The sequence below is a fragment of the Neodiprion pinetum genome, chromosome 7 (assembly GCF_021155775.2).
Source record: "Neodiprion pinetum isolate iyNeoPine1 chromosome 7, iyNeoPine1.2, whole genome shotgun sequence".
NCBI classification, from domain to species: domain Eukaryota; kingdom Metazoa; phylum Arthropoda; class Insecta; order Hymenoptera; family Diprionidae; genus Neodiprion; species Neodiprion pinetum.
Window position 1 is genome coordinate 6,135,663 of NC_060238.1, and position 14,810 is coordinate 6,150,472.

A 14,810-nucleotide genomic window follows, 5' to 3' on the forward strand; every position below is an offset into this window, starting at 1 on the left:
GAGTTTGTCGGACGGATCGACATTTCTCTAAAACCCGTTCTTCGGATATTATAAAAAGTGAGTCTCGATCGAAACCAATAATTTTCTCATATCACCAAAGATGATTAAAATTGAAAACCTGTATCATATCTTGATAACCAAAGTTGAGTTCTGGATTATTTATTGTTGCAGTTTTTGCGGCCTTAACAACAAAAGTAATAACTGTTACCACGCGGTTCGATCCCTTCCAAAAATTTCGTCAGTGATTCAGTGACTTGCATATCGATATTTAAATTATCTCAGGAAACTGAAACCGTAGCCCAATTATTATACCTAGTCATAACATCGCTTCGAGGTTCATTTTGGCAAGGAAGATGCGATGGTCCGCTTTCTAAAAGCTGGGAAATTCGCCTTTGACAGAAACGCTCGCTTGGCAATTTGCCTCGAAATTGCAGAGCCAGCGACCATCGCTTCTTGCAAGGACAGGCGCACTCGAGTCGATTTTCGTACGGATCAATATTAATTGGTTCTACGTCTAATGGGTTTTCAAATAATGTAACCCGACTTCGCCTGGGCCAAAAACGCGATGCCGCGAATATATTCCGTCTGGTATACGTGTTACGGATAATTTCTCGCAATTTTGGAGTGATTGTAAATTTTGACAAGTCTCAAAATTATCATTACGAAATCCATCTCACCGTGATTGCAGCATCTGTGGAAGGCTGGATCGATACGGAACCGTGCAGGCGTCTACGAAGCAAACTTCCGAATCATCTGAAAATGAAATATATGCTTTTCTGTGACATATTCAAACGAACTCATATTTCGTAAATTTCTAAGACAAAATTTTCATCGACTGAAAGACAGTTGTTCAAATTTCAGTCCGGAAATATCGTTCTTTCAAATCGTCAAATTCCAATCAGTTCGTTACTGTGGAAGGAATTTTACGAATTTGAATGATTTGTTTTACAAAGTGAGTGGAATCTTACGAGCTTCTGAAAATTTTCAAATATTTCACGTTTGGTCTGTAATCAGTAGAAACGTCAACGACGATGTTAAAAACTTCAACTTCAATTCTCTAGAAATCGTAACTTCTTGTTTTCAGTTTTTTAAAAAAAATTGATTGATTCGTCATAAATATTCGTCATGCACAAGATGCTCGGTATTATCTGTAAAATGGAATAATATTCTAGTGGTCGGTTAGCGTCAGGCACATCCTGCAGAGCTCCAAAGGAAACACGTGCCGCTTTGTCAGTTTCCTCACTTTGGATAGTACACTTCGGCTGAATGGGAAATTCCTTAGGGAAGAGTTCGGGATGTAACGTAAGCTGCGGGTGAACTGCAAATCGTGAGGGACGAAAGCCTCAGCAAGGAGGCTTTTCGGGACCCTCGTTACATCTAAAAATAATTACCGTACGTACTTTGACGGCTGATCTTAAGGACTCGTTTGATACTTCGCGAAAGGGACGGAACTAAACTGGATCGTTTCCATCCCTCCCGTACATTTCATGAACAATTTCGCACAGAAAAATTATGCCCGCTTAATAATTGGCTCATACACATTATGTTATATAGGGAATGCCGCATATATATGTATGTACGGGGGTGAAGTACATGGATTACAAATTTGACGTGGAATGGCCCGTATACAATGTACATAGGTTACAAATTTGACGTGGAATGCCCCATATATATACCTCACCCCCTTCGATTTTGAAAGTTGTTTAACACGATGCTGCAACTGACCCAAAGTGGTCTCGAAATTTTTTTCAGATTTTTGTAGCCACTAGTGAAATTTTAAAAAAATTGAAAAACCAATTTCGAAAACGCCATTTTTAAAAATCTGACTCACCTCTAGTAAGTTTTTAGTTTTTCCATGTTGGGATTGGAGTTTTTTTTATTTTTTAATTTTTACTTTCTATTCCCTGATCTAAATAGATCGCGAAATCATGAAAATAATGTGATTCTGCAGTCTACGTAGATCGAGACATATGAAAAATAAAAAAAGCAGAAACAATTCCGATATGGAAAGAAACTAATAACTTGCGAAGAGAATAGTAAATATTGAAATCCCAGTATCGTGTCATGCTTGAAAATCATATTTTAAATCTCAAAACAGTGTAAATATTTTCATATTTTTGTAAATAGCGTTCTCGGAACTGGTTTTTAATTTTTGTTTTAAAGTTCACTGGTGGGTAAAAAATATCTGAAAAAATACCGAGACCCTTTTGGGTCGGTTGATACATGATACTAAAAAATTATTAAAATTAAAGAGGGTGAGGTACATGAGTTGCAAATTTTTACGGGGAATGCCTCATAATATATGTACGTATACATGCCATTCTACAACTACAAATTAAACGTCGAAATATCGGTTTACGTGAATCGCAAAAGGAATTGAATGCAGTCAGTCGAAATCACTTTGTAATACAAATACAAGCAAAGTTTATCACCTGAGAACACATGCTTTTGTTTTGAAATCGAAAAAAAGTCACGAATACAAATTTTGAATGAATAAGAATCAGGTTTTCTCAAGTGATAAACTTTGATTCTAATTCGATTTCGAAGAGATTGCGAAAAGTTTCATGGAAATCCATGCAGGACCCGCGTAGTCTGAGGTGAATATCTAGCGCGCTTGGACTAATTGAAAACTTGGTTTATCAGACGAGTGTTTCGTTCCTTGAATCGAGTTGGACCAAATATAATTAATCGCGAGTTGGTAGTCCCTCAGGATCAGTTAAATTTAGTTTAACGAGCTTCCGCACCTTCGCTGAAGTTTATGATAAGATTCTAGAGTAAAAGAGGAAAGAAAAAACAGTCGTCATTTTCAATAAGAAAGAGTTGCCGTTGAGATTTCGCAAATTTTAGAGAGTTCATTTCAATTTATTGAAAAAGTTCGATTTTGAATTGGGTCTGAATAATTATCAAAAATTGACGGTTGCAACGGATGAAAAAATATTTAAAAAAAAAAAATATGACGAGTGTTTTCTGCGATTGGAGAACCGTATAAAAAATCCTGAAGCGAATCAAGAATGGCGAGGGAAAATCATTGGTCAGCACAATATTTAACCTGACTCAGTTCAACGTGTCGTGCTTTTAAAGAACTTTTCAAGCTTCTCATTCATTTTTCGAGACCTTATATTATTAGAATCATTATGAATATCGATCGAAATTTCTGGTACATTACGATGTAGACTTTCAAACGAGTATCATCATGTGTATAATTGATTTTTTAACCATTTGGCACAAATTCACTGATCAATTTCAGGACGAGTAAAAAGGACATTGTTGAAGTAAGAATTCTGGTGTATTCTCTGAATGCAAGATTTGATCACAATCTGGTCGTGATGATAAACGGAAGATTATGTCACAATACATGCCATCATTCATCAATAAAATATGATACATTTGCAAAATATTTCAATACAATAACCAAAATTTAACCACCCATATGTACAATGGTGATGAAAAAAAACCATTTTAACTTTTTCTATCAATAATTAACAGCAGTAATTGTCGACGTCAAAATTTTGCAAATGAGAAAAGATCAAAATTTTATTCCCTGCTCGAACATAAAGTTGACTATTTTGACCTCAAAGGCGGGACAATAGTGGCATATTATTCTCTAAAAGGTATTTGCGGGAAATATGAGATCATATTTCCCGCCAATCCAAACAAGCGTGAAATACGAGCCTAATATAAAAGTCCCAATTTTGAAATAAATATTGCGGCTAGAGTTGAGTTAAAAATAAAGTCTTATATGTAACACGGGAATAAAATTCGACTTTATTCCCTTGTTACATAATGTACTGTTATCCCACCTGAACCCAGTTAATCATTTCAGGACACGATGCTGGATAATTGGAATTCTCCGACTCGCTAATCCCGCGTCCCGGTTGGCACGTAATCAAACACACAATATACAATAAAAATATATTATAATATTAATTATTGTGGTTGTGAATTTTTCCCCGTGGTACGTAGTAATCAAGCCACAAGCACTAATCTTCCTTGGGGAATAACGGGGACGAAGGGGAAAATGAAATTACGCCGGACGTGTAGATGACGAGACTGAGACATTGACGCGACCACCGGGCCAAGGGTTGCAGGTTCACAATCAGCCGTCTCTCTTTACCTCGGAGATTAATAGTCCCGAGTCCGGTTCACTTTGTCACTGTCCAGTGTCCGCCGCGTCCCGAGACCAGGGTGAGACCAGGATTCGCCTTTTTCATCGCCTCGTTCGATTTTTTCCACCCCTAAGACGGTCGTCACTTGGCTAAATAGTGCCGAGAATAATGGCGGGATATCTCATCCGGTCCCGTGACCATTAAAACCATGCGCTCGGTTGGCCCACGGGATTATAGAAACCCACTCGCCCTGCAGAATTACTTCGTATTGTCGTCTCTTTCACTCACAATGACGAGACTTTCGTTTGTTACAGTAACTAAAAAAATTCAGTAAAACAGGTGTCGTGAAAAAAAATGTTTGAATATTGTTGGAATAACGAAAAATGAGGTACGCGTAACCGTTTTGCGCTATTGTCGATCCTTTTTGGGTTATTGCAACGCAAAATTAGTTTGCGAGATTTACTCTACTTTTTTAGTTAAATAAAGCTTTGAGGTCAATTCATTCTTGCACAAGCATTAAATTTTCGCAACAGTCACAAGAAAATATAGTAGCAGTGATCGTAATGAGAAAGAATAGTAACGGATACTAGACTTTCCGGTAACGACTAGAAAACTAATTTTCATTTTCTACCTAGAACTATATTTTTCGATTGTGGTAAAAAATGGAAATGGTTAAGGACTGAGCGGTAACCGGAACTAAAAATTTCTCTCAGTGTTCGTCTAGAAATGATTGGGGATGCTAGAGTATTCGGAAGAAATGGATTCCTGGCTCGATCTTAAATATAAAAACGGTTTTCTCGAGAATCAGTTCACTTGAAAATCAACGTAAAAAATCAATGTAATAAAAAATTTGCTCTTTACAACGAAAGGATTGTGTATGAAGAATTTCATGCGAATGCAACCAGCCTCTGAACCTTATTGTTTTTGACTCTGTTCAAAAATTTTCCCGCGATTGTTCGAATTCCAAGATAGAGTACCCTGAATTTTTTTACATTTTTATCAAACTAAGCAATTATTTAAGAACTTTTTTTAATATCCTCAAAAAATTCTCAGATACTTTATATTCAGTTCCAAACATTTTGAGACCAGGCCGATGATAGACCAACTTTTTCCATTTCTTTTTCAACACCTTTAGTATTTTTGGTCAACTGAAACATTGTTTGAACGGTTTAAAAATTCCGAAAAAATGTTCAAAACTTCTATTTTTCACTTAAATTATTTCTAGGCCGGTTTCTATTGATGAATGAAACATATCAGCGTTGGTTTCATATAAATACAATAAGCGCCTTTGTCCGAAACTTAGAAACCACCCCTTTGAGCGGTATTTCCACCCTTTCAAACCGGTTTTCCGCTGATAAATAAAAAAAAAAAAATGTAATGGTTAGATTTTAGTATTCTACAACATATATAAGTTGCAATGAAATCGGAGGGAGATAACAAACTGATGATCTTGGTAAGTCTTTCATAATTTTTTATAATCGACGATTTGATTCTGAGCTTTAAGAATCGATTCACGCAAGTTCGAAACATCAGACACCCGATTGAAAAGACGGATTTTTCAGATCTCCAGCAGTCTGCAATGAGGCTAAAGTTAGTAACGTTAGCGTAAGGAAACATGGGGCTAAAAAAAAAAAAAATCACTATTTTGCAAGTTTTTTAGTGACTTTGAATTGGCCTAATATTGAAAACACGAGTTACTTTTGCCTTGTTATAATTAACTGCATTTCAGAGATTCCTAAAATTACAAAATATCGGGATTTTCCGAAACACAAATCATTAAAATAACGTCGCTAACTTTTAAGTCTCATAGTCTGCAGGGACAAACTTCTGGCTACTTGGAAAACTTCGATTCCGAACCCCGCTATGCGCGCATATCTGCCATTACACTTTTTGCGGTTTCTTTTCTCTCGGCCAACGTCGTTTTTCCATGGCGACGAGGGGGGTTCGCAACATCACCCTGCAAGCACGTACAGCGTAGAGCTCCCATTTCCTCGACTCCCCGGAGGGCAAGGGTCGCTCGGCTCTTCTCTGAAACCGTTGGAATTATTTTCGGCTCCCGTAATACCGCGAGACTCTGTATATCCCATTGTTTAAAACTCAAAAGTGTATTACAAAACCTCTTTTTTCCCTTACGTGTATATAATATATACATAAATTCATACGTATGTAAATATATAGGTACACGTCTTGAGGGCATGTGGGACGTACAGTCTGGTCAAAAAAGTCACGAGACGAAAAAAGGTTAAAGCAAAGGTTTCAAAAACTGTCACTGAACCTTTAATCGCATTACACATATAACTGAAAAAGTTCTCGTGGTACGGGGAAAATTTTTTGTTATTACTGAATTTTTACATTAACAGAGAAAGCGCATTAATACATGATTTTTTGCCAATATACTAATTTTTTTCCGTGTGCGAATTTTTCTGTACAAATCGTTTGAGTTTACATTTTTGTATATAAACAATGTTTTTTTACCGAATCGTGAATTTATCGTCTATCAATTACAACGATTACGTAACTGTACACACACAATGACATTTTTTCTTCTTTTTTTTTTTGTTTTTATTTCTCAACAACAGACGAGCCTAAGAAAAAAACTGTCTCAGTCAGATAAATTAGGTGTTTGTAACATATTTCAGAATCAGACAAATTTTGAAAAGATTTTTTATTTGAAATAAAAGAGAGAAATAGAAGAAAGAGTAGAGTACGAATAATGTGATTTCTGGAACGTTTTTTTTTTTTTTCAACAATTCCGTGTTTCAAAATTCTTATTTGGGTCACAGGGACTTTTTTTCAATCAGATTTGACGCGAACAGTTTCAGTTGAGACCCCGGAACTTTTATTTTTCCCGCCAGTGCTACAAAAAATGTTTTCCGATGTTGACATTTTAGGTACCTTCCGGAAGCTTTTCAATAAAACTACCATTCACGTTGGCTCGCTTTTTTCGCCATTCGTTACGCAGTCATAAGTCGATAAACTTCGTCGGGGTCCCCATGGACCCCACACACGTTCTGGCGTTGATGTTATTGGTGTAAAACGGGAACAAATATTATCTATGATAAAAAACTAAACGTAAAGCCATTTATTTGTTTGGGTCGACTGAAATTTTACCAAAAGTTGAAGGTCATGATTATTAATTATATAAAGTTGGGAACTTGTCGATACTTATTTAGTTCGTTTTTCACATTACATGTACTTTTTCGTTGGTCAAAAAAAGAAGATTCCTCTAAGTCAATAAAAAACTGTGCTCATTTATCGAAAAACTTTTCGCCATGGATTATTTTGTTTCTTTATATCTTCGTCTTGTTCTTATAGCAACCATGCTTGAAAAACAACATTTTCATGCAAAGAAATAGTTTTTCTTTTTTCTTTTTATTTTTGCGATACCGTCCGCAGTGGTCAAATGTTTAAGTTTTTCAACTTCTATGATCAAATATTTACGATACGCGATGAATTTGACATTTGCAAACCGTAAATTCTTATTGGCAGACGCATAGAAAAGCACAATTTAAAACTATAAAACATTTAATTTCTATTGCAGATGAAAAAATGGTGCATTTACAAAATGGGGTTTCCAAAGGGTTAAAACCCTTGCCCATAGTTAGGTTTTAGTTCCAACTAAATATTCCCCCCGACTGTACATTCCATACATTACATCGAAAGGAAAGCCCGCCTTTCGTTGTCCTCTCTATTTTTTTTTTTTACTTTCATACCCAGTCGCAGGATATCTCTTCGATTGCGTCTATCCCTCCCTCCCGGGACATCCTTGAGAAGGTCCTCTCGAAGGACGACCACCGACGAAGAAAGAGAAACGAAGTACAGAGGGTAGAAGTAGAAAGGGAAAGAGTCAAATCGTGGAAAAGTTTCGTCGCCGTCTCGTATATATACGAGGATTATGGGTTGGGCGGCGCCTATAATACGCTGGATAAATCCCTGCCCAACCCTTCCGAGTCCGCGCTCGGTTTTCTGGCTGCCCATGCCCGGCAGAGCGGACCTCGATCTAATCTCTTTCATCCACCCGCCGCGAAAGACACGGAACCGCGGCCGGGATTCTAAATCCGAGAAGGAGAGGTCACCCACCGTCCACCCTCATCCCGCGGGGGATGAAAAGGGGGAGGGGGAGGATTCGCCCCGTGACTCTTGCTCATGAATTAACGAGCCTTGTTTTCCCGAAAAAGCATCGGCGCCGTGAGCTCCCGCCTCATTGCGCACGAAACCACCATTATTCTCAGAGCGCGAGAGAACGGCGTTCAAAAAATTTCTCCCCCCCCCCCCCCCCCCAAACCCCCTCCCCTCCCCTCTTTCTCTTCTTCGTCGTTATACCCTCGTCGGGTGATAAATTTGGCAAAAAACCTGCTGGAGGGAATGGGAAGAGCGAAGGGTAAAAAATGAGGAGGAAAAAAAAAATCATATATATATATATATATGTATGTATATGTATTTGCGAAACAGCCTCACTTTACCAGACTCTGGAACGTATTAATGCACATGGGGCATTCCATGCCAATTCAGCGAGCTCGTGACACCGTCCAATTTAGATTTTTCTAATACTTTTCTTTACGATCAGCCTTCCTCCGAAAACCAGGAATTAATTTGAAGAATGATTAATTTTTTTTATATTTTTGTATGTCGATTCGTTATTTAAACTATCTGGAAAACGTTATTTTTTTTTCCAAAAAATAATAATAACGGACAAGCGTCTTCAAGAAAAATTAGTATTTATATGATAGTAAATGTAAATTGGTTGGGGTCACGGGCTCGGAGAGTTGGCACGGAATGCCCTGTATGTGGGTGTAACTCTGGGTGCAAAAACAGCTCCGAGGTAAATGAGCCAGCTGTCCTGTAACTGGTAATAAGCCTCACCCCTTTTATGATTTATCTGCCACATGTGGATGCTCAAGCGAGAGGTGCTCCCCCGTCCGGAAACTCGTGGAATTTAATCGTATGTTTGAAAAACAAAAGGAAATTATTTAAACGCGCAGCGTGTATGCATATGCAGGAAATTTCTCGACAATGAGAAAATATCTGATGATTTATTATCGCGTTGGCGCGTACCGAGGATTATCAGGATGGAAAAATTTTAATACATAAATAATCACTTTTAACAACATTTACAAACGACACTTGGCCAGAGTAATCAATACGTTAGAAATACGTCTCTAATTTTAGAAAATTGTTCGAATTTGATAAACTGGTATTACTCCAAAAACGGTTTTTGATACTTCATATATGATGAAATCAAACTTTAACGTAACGTATCCAAAGTAGTTGAACGGAAAAGTTTTTCAACTATATTTTAAACGCATCAAAACTATATTTCAAAACCCTGACAAATAATTTTGCAATCATGTTCTGCGTTAATGGTTTCAAACCGTTGTGAAAACACTCAACGTAACAAGATTTTAATTGTTGCATGTACATCATGCTATGAAAATATTTCCTAAATCCTTCGTACTGTATTCAATTCACATTATTTATACCCAGTTTATCCGGTTTGCCTCTTTTTTTCTATCGCTTTTTATATCGTGTTTCACAGCCCTGTAATAAATGCATTTAAAAATCGATTTCCTGTAATCTAGTCACCTTTGATTTTTTTTTTTTTTTTTGGCATAAAAAACAAAAATTGCGACAGTGTTCAACGTTTCAAACAAAATGAACCCGAGGAAAGCCAGTCGCGTAATTAAACGTCTTATTTTCTCTAGACACAGTCAATTACCTACACATCATAATTAGCACAGTTAATTAACGAAGCTGTAAACCTTTCCACCAAGCAGAGGGGGTTTATATTTTCCACTTAGAATCTGGAAAAGAGATAAAATGAATCAAAGTAGCGTGGATAAAATAATTAACCGTGAGTATGTATTAATAGTAATGGATTCGAATGAATGAAATAAAGATGAAAATTAATTACGGATACATGTGAAGTTAACAACCCCAAATTCGTCGGTTAAGAAATTACCATGTTAAGTTGAAGAGTAGATTGTATTCTTGATTCTCAATTCAATCCTGAAACTGAACGAGACGGCTGAAAACAAATTTATTTCAACAGCCAAAATCTCGTTCCATGCATTCCGAGTACGGTATAAAATTTCCTGTGCAACGTAATTATTCGCTGCATCGACAGGTAGAAAATTCATGCGGTCACCATAACTGATAAAATGGTTTTTAATGAATTTCTGTTCAAAATCAGTCCGATTGGTTTGTAGATTTTTTACGCCTGGACAGTTTCTTGGGCTCAGAAACTCGCAAACGAGACTCACAATCAGGTTTTATCACTCAGAAACCTACACGTGGCTCAAATATCGCTGAATCATCAATTATTTCACATCCAGAATGATCGTTTCCAGCGATTGCAACGGTCAGTGAAATCTTCCGACGTAACAGAAAACCTTGAGTATAAATTTAAAAGGATTTCCCATCCCTCGATGCAACCATGAGAAAAGCTTTAAACCGCCTGAGAGAAATCAAAGATGCAAGTGGGGGGTTAGTACACACATAATTACCCAGAAGTCACTGCTTTTACATGTAGGGTAGACCGGGGTCAGTTTCAACATGATGAATGTAGTCAAGGTGCCAATTTCAACTGATCAGATCGAGACGCAAACAAGAGGATCTAATCTAATCTTTCATAGATACGATTTTATGGAAATCCATTTCCTACCGTTTACTGCAACTAGATGAATTCGCACGAGAATAGTTACATACCTTCATCTAGACAACAACACTCCTCGTCTTACGCAATACTGTCGATGAGTAATGTTAGAAAAGAACATCGACATTCGCAGACTACATTTCATATCATCGTCAGCACCATAATATCCAATTTCGAATCAACTGCACGATTGCAGGGTTGCACCGGGTGGTTCTCACCACCTTGAACACCTCGGTCGATTTATCCGTGGCTGTTCATTTGAGCCCGAGAATTGTTCATCTCTTTCTAAATTGGCAATACCCAAAGGAATAGCGGAACTAGTCCATTCGAATTGGATTTCCCTGGCACTATTTATTACACATGCTTGCACAAAAATATTTTATTTCAGCTGCATGGGATGTTTTTGGTAAATATTGAAGTTTTTGAGTGTGCTGAATCCAAAAATGACTTTCATTTCCCTCCATCAAATACGGTATTTTTTCAAAATACAAGGTGTTTGCATGAAAAAAAAGCGTAACAATAATGAACAAACCACCATGTCATTACAATGAACTCAACAATGTTTCTTATAACATTAAACGAACAATTTTTTTCATGAAATGCACTTAACATTCCGTGTTCATTCTTTTTGCCTATGAAACCTTTTGCATTTCTCTTTGATACTTCTCCGAACATACTTCCACTTTTCGTTTTCTGTTTCCCTGTTTGTATTTATTCTTAAATATCACTTTAATACGTGGTAAATGAAAGTAAGAAGTCACTTTTGCATAGCATTTTCAAAACCAAGAATAGCATGCCAGATTTGAAGTTGAACGGGAGTTTCACTCTAAATGAAGCTGCAAACACGAGTTCAAAAAAAAAAAAAAAACCCGACGTGATGGAACTTTTTGAGTATTTTTCCTGGTCTCAGTGTGTAAAAATTTATAAAAAAAAACGGTATAAAAAATCCCATGCCATTTTTTGATCGAAGACCTATGGTATTAGTCAGTTCAACAATTTTGACGTGAAAAGATCGTCTTCTTTTACCAAATTCAAATAAGTTCATGCAAGGTGACCTTTCGCGATGACAGTTGGCTGAATTTATGATTTTGAGAACAATTCCAATTCCGCACAAAAACGATACGTAGTTTCACCTTTTGAATCACTTACAGCGTAAGTACTTCATCATCCGTTTATGACTTATCACTGTGACTGGGAGTTTTCGCGTCCATTATGATTCTTATGGATGACCATCTACTGGTTATACTTTTGGATGAATGTTCCCAGGCAGTACGATCACAGTTCGTACAGCTCAGTTTTCACAGGAATATATGAACATAAAGTGATAAATCTTCCGCGCCGACTATCTCGATTTTGAATATACTTGCTACGAGCAGGTGTAAAAAATTTGATTCATTCTTACGGTTAAAATACCGCTGTTCAACACTTCCACCAGTTCAATTTTCGTACCCAAAGTAAAACTTTAACCAAACAACTCACTTCGTTCGCATTATTATTATCATTATCATTCGAAGCACAGGTTAATTACTTCGGTTTTATTGCGAGTGAATTTAAAATTATTATCTTTTGACTGATTCCTGTTCGTTGAAACCCTTCCTCGTACTTGTAACGTGTAAACAGACAATGCGGAAGACAAATAAAGACTAACGTACCGCAATGAGAACAAATAGAGGTGTCCACGACATAAAGTCTGTGCTAACCCAACCTCTTTAGGATTTTCTGTGGTTTTTCCTGGGTGTGAAGACAGATGTCGGTCTGGGGGGTTAGAAGGGGTGAAACACTATCGAGCCTCAGCTATTCTGCTCCCAGGAGGAGGAAGCACGCGCCGTTTAATGTTACTACAGGGGCAGTAGCATCATTCTCGACAACTCGACATCGGACGTGGTTCCCTGCCAGTCAATACATAAAGTAATGCCTGAGCCTTGATACTGTCATTGAAATGTTCCGAAAAAGTTTACACTGTTCTAACGATACCTTCTCTTTATCCATTTGATAGTTTTATTGAATAGATTTTCATTCTTGGTCTCCGATGTTGTGATCCAAAAGTATAAGTGTCAAACATTCAATTCGTTGGGATTAAAGATATGGAAACTGGTCTTTGTAACCTCTGTGAGTAATTCAACGAAACGGCAAAGGTCTGATGAGATGATTAATTTAAAATGAATGATTAGGTTAAGTTACTTTCCTCTACCTCCTAAAGACTGACTAATTTTCTGTCAGAATGTTAATCGTACTCTAAACAGAAATCACCGTACCTTCAATACTACGGAAGCCGGGTCTTTAAACCCAACATCTTATTGGCGCTATAGCCAGTCTAACCGTAAAGTACCGGTGTGGATTGAAGGGTCGCCATTATCAGGGATTCGTTTCAACTTTAGTGTTACTGAAATTTCAACGGCAATCCCTCCATAGCAGCCTCGGAAATGGGGTTTATAAGTGAGACGACAAAAGTTGGGGATAAACGGAGCATCGGAAGAAAAATGGCTGGATATTTCTTACAAGAATGTGTTCACTGTATTAATTGTTGATAAATTTTCGCGTTCAAGTCGACAGGAAGACCGTGTGATTGAGGTGAAAAGAATTAAAACCATTCATCACTTCACTATGTTCTTGAACATGATTTGGTTGTCCTCAATTTTCGGAACACCACGAAACGGTAAAGTTTCTTTAGATCTTTTTACTCGTCTTTGTAATACTCGCTTTACTGTTCCAAAAAGAGCACTTCAATTCCCAAGGCAATGCTTTCATTATCCTTCAGCAATCTAGTCTAGTTTATGAAGTGGTAAGGAAATGTTTAAATGGCGGTGATCATTTCTTGCTTTAAGTTCATGTTTTTCCACGTCGACACGGAGTTTCTCAGTCTCAGATCAAACTTGTTAATGTCCACTATCCCACAGTTGGAGGAAGGTATGATTTCTCTACGCAAATAACATCTTGACCTTGTCCGCAAATCATTCCAATTGTTCTCATAACCCAAGCAAGTACAGCTGAGGGTTCGAACCGAGTACCAACTCCGATGTATAAATTGGCGTTGAGATGACAAAGTGCAAAGTCCAATTTAGAGGCTCGTTACTTGCATGGAAATTTTCAAGTGACTGAAACACCGCGTTGTCATGACTACGTTACCGAATAGTTCACGTTACATACCATTCGATAATCAATTCAGTAGATTATGAATCGCATACCCATGGCAACTCACGCTGAGTCGAATAAGCTTCGACTGTCTAATTATGAAGATTGGAAATCGGACGTGAATTGGTTCTAATAACTTGTAACCTGAACCACTAGAGTTAATTACCGAAGCAGTGAGTAATAATTAAACTTGATCGATGGGTGCGGAAACCGGATTAGCCACCCTGGGCGATTCTTTTTTCCGTTAATTCCCGATTTAACCTTTAAGTTAACGTTTACGCAGGTGACGTGCCAATTAACGCGGAGTACGTCACGTAAGCGAATTGTCCATGGGACACACCCCAACCATTCGTGTCCGTAGAGCGTGAAACTAATCACGATCATTCTGACTACCGAGCGATTTTTCAACTCTGGAAGCTACAACGTACCGTCAGACCAGCGCGGGATGGTCCATTAGCGATCAATTCATATCGACGCGCCAAAATTAGTCGTTACACCCCGCTCCCAGTGGATCGTTTGGGTAATTGTCTCGTGGCCAAAAGGGATAAACATACCCACATATCCTCTCGGGTCACCCGGGCATCGGGGAAGGGGACTATCGCTCGATTCGAGGGGCTGGGGGCAGCTGATTGGACAGGAAACGTGACCGATTCGTGGTTCTTCCCACAACCAACCGTGTAACTTCCGTCAGACGTCATGGTAGGGTTCACTAATTGAACGCACTGTTCTGCAGAGTCATTTTCATGGCCGATTCATTCTCCTTTCAAAATTAAACCGAATCCTACTTTATCGTCGGAACTTTTGTGACGATGGTTGATCATGGTTAGTCACTAACCATGCGTTGTACAGATTCGTTAAGAGGGCACATAAATTGAAGTTGACAAACCTCGTCTCAGTTAACATAAATCACCACGTGCAAT

The 14,810-nt window shown here is 37.9% G+C and overlaps 1 protein-coding gene across 17 annotated transcripts in view; it reads right to left on the reverse strand.

The window, feature by feature from the left end:
* Positions 1–14,810, reverse strand: part of LOC124223111 (leucine-rich repeat-containing protein 24) — a 128,878-nt gene that overhangs the window by 99,967 nt on the left and 14,101 nt on the right. For 11 of the 17 annotated variants that reach the window (XM_046634819.2, XM_069137740.1, XM_046634823.2 and 8 more), the window contains one exon: positions 678–753. The exons of 2 other annotated variants lie outside the window; for them this stretch is intronic. The gene's annotated coding sequence lies outside the window, so the exon portion shown is untranslated. Of the gene's footprint in view, positions 1–677; positions 754–3,800; positions 3,926–14,444; positions 14,627–14,810 lie in introns of those variants that run through there. 4 more of the 17 variants (XM_046634822.2, XM_046634818.2, XM_046634824.2 and 1 more) reach the window with 3 other exon arrangements.